Source organism: Aplysia californica, unplaced genomic scaffold (assembly GCF_000002075.1).
Source record: "Aplysia californica isolate F4 #8 unplaced genomic scaffold, AplCal3.0 scaffold00021, whole genome shotgun sequence".
Lineage (NCBI taxonomy): Eukaryota > Metazoa > Mollusca > Gastropoda > Aplysiida > Aplysiidae > Aplysia > Aplysia californica.
The window spans coordinates 1352096-1354092 of NW_004797291.1; positions in this window are offsets into that span (position 1 = coordinate 1352096).

Here is a 1997-nt window from a genome sequence, read left to right on the forward strand (position 1 = left end):
GGGAGTTCCACATCATCATCATGGTCATCATCATCATGGTCATCATCACATCTTTTCTAACTTCGAGCCAAAGTATGGACCACCAACAAAAGCTCTCCGTGCACATCTGCTCTCCTATAAGCTACAGTCTCCGCATCTGTCCAGCTGTATACCATCTCCTTTGGTCCGCCTATCACACATTATTTATGAAGGCCTACTGTGCATTTGCCTACACTGGTCTGGTAAGTATTATTCTTATTCGACCCCAAAGGAAATCGATGAAGTCCCATCTCTTTTTTTCGTAAGAGTTTTACGGCACTTGCAACACAATAAGTGCCAAAGATTAGACGTGCTACAAGGGAGTAAGGGAGTAACAACCACAAAAAGAAGGAGTTGAGATAAAGACGATAGATGTTTGACAGGAAACAAGGAGCAAACCACACCAGAGCATCAACCAACGTACAACAGTCCCATCTCTGGGAGAATTTTAGATCTATACTGATACACATACACCCTCCCCCGAACCCGCCCTGCACGAGCGAACGTTCACCTTCCCCGGGTTTTTTTCTTCAGTCTGGTGTCTTTCCTAGGTGTGAAGAAACTTGAAAGTTCCCCTCTTTTTCCTTTTATTTCGTTCACACACACACACACACACACACACACACACACACACACACACACACACACACACACACACAAATTGATCAACAATTCACCGTTTAAACAGATCATCACACTTAGATACTTCTTATGTTCTTCTTACAAACTCCTCACTCGAAGCCTTTTTACAGTCATTTTTTTACAATCCCCTGCTCACTTGCTTTGTTTACGTTGGATGAACTGTAAAAGTCTTTTTGGTCACTTTTTAGCACTGCTTTAATTTAGATACTTTATTTTTGTGCCCTAAATGAGCTATTAAAAGTTTTCGAGATGCGCTCATTTAATTTATTACACCACTGTTCTGCTTGTGTGTCAGCGACAAGTTAGCAGCTAAACAGCAGCTTAATTAATTAACGTTTGTTTCTTCTGATCACCACGGGAAACAATCTTCTGCATTTTCCCAACGTTCAGCCCTTTTTGTCATGTAGAATCCAATGCTTGTCGTGTTGTTTCAGTAGAAATTAACACGAGAATAGGTACGCTGGATACGTTAGCGGTCGTGGGTGATGTGTGAGACAAGGCGTCCGAGATGTCCGTCCCTCCGATAAAGATATATTTGGCGTGAGAAGCTCGGAGTGCTTGCAGGTCTCGCTACAGGCGAAGAGGAGCGCCACCTGTGGTTATCCACTGACAGTCGATGGTTCATGGGCTCAGGCTCAAAGGCAAAGCGTAGTTAGTCTTTCTTTTTGTAATTTAGCCAAAGTTGTAAAGCTCAAGGCCACCGAGCCAAAGGTATATAGATACATTAAAATGATAGTAGGATAAATAGCTAAAGACTAACATGAAATCATAAAATAAATCAGCCCCACCCCAAAAAAGACAACAACAAAAAACAACAAAAAAAACCAAACAAAAAAAACACAACAAAAACAACATCCAAAAACAAACAAAACAAAAAACAAAAAGCAGCAAACAAACAAATAAACAAACAAACAAAAAAACAAGAAGTACCAACAACCAGTAGAACACACCCACCAACAAACAAGATACAAAGATTGGTACAGTCACACATTCTAAAATACTATATAAAAAACTCAAACCCCATTTTGATATAATATTTTAAGACAAACAAGTCCTCCCCTTTCACATACTACGTACATAAACGTATGACTTCAGGTGAAGTATTATGGCATACCAGGTTAGACTAACTCTCGGCAGGTAAATATTTTCTCAGAGATGGTAATGGGAGCGGATATATGACAGACAGGACTATTTCCCTTCATTCTCAGGGAGGATAAAGAGATGGCTTTGTAGCTCGCTGACGCACTGTATGAGAACACGTACAGAAACCATCTTTCTTCTTCAACATCACGCATGAGAACTAAGACGGGGGGAGAGAGAGGGGGAGGAGGAGGGGA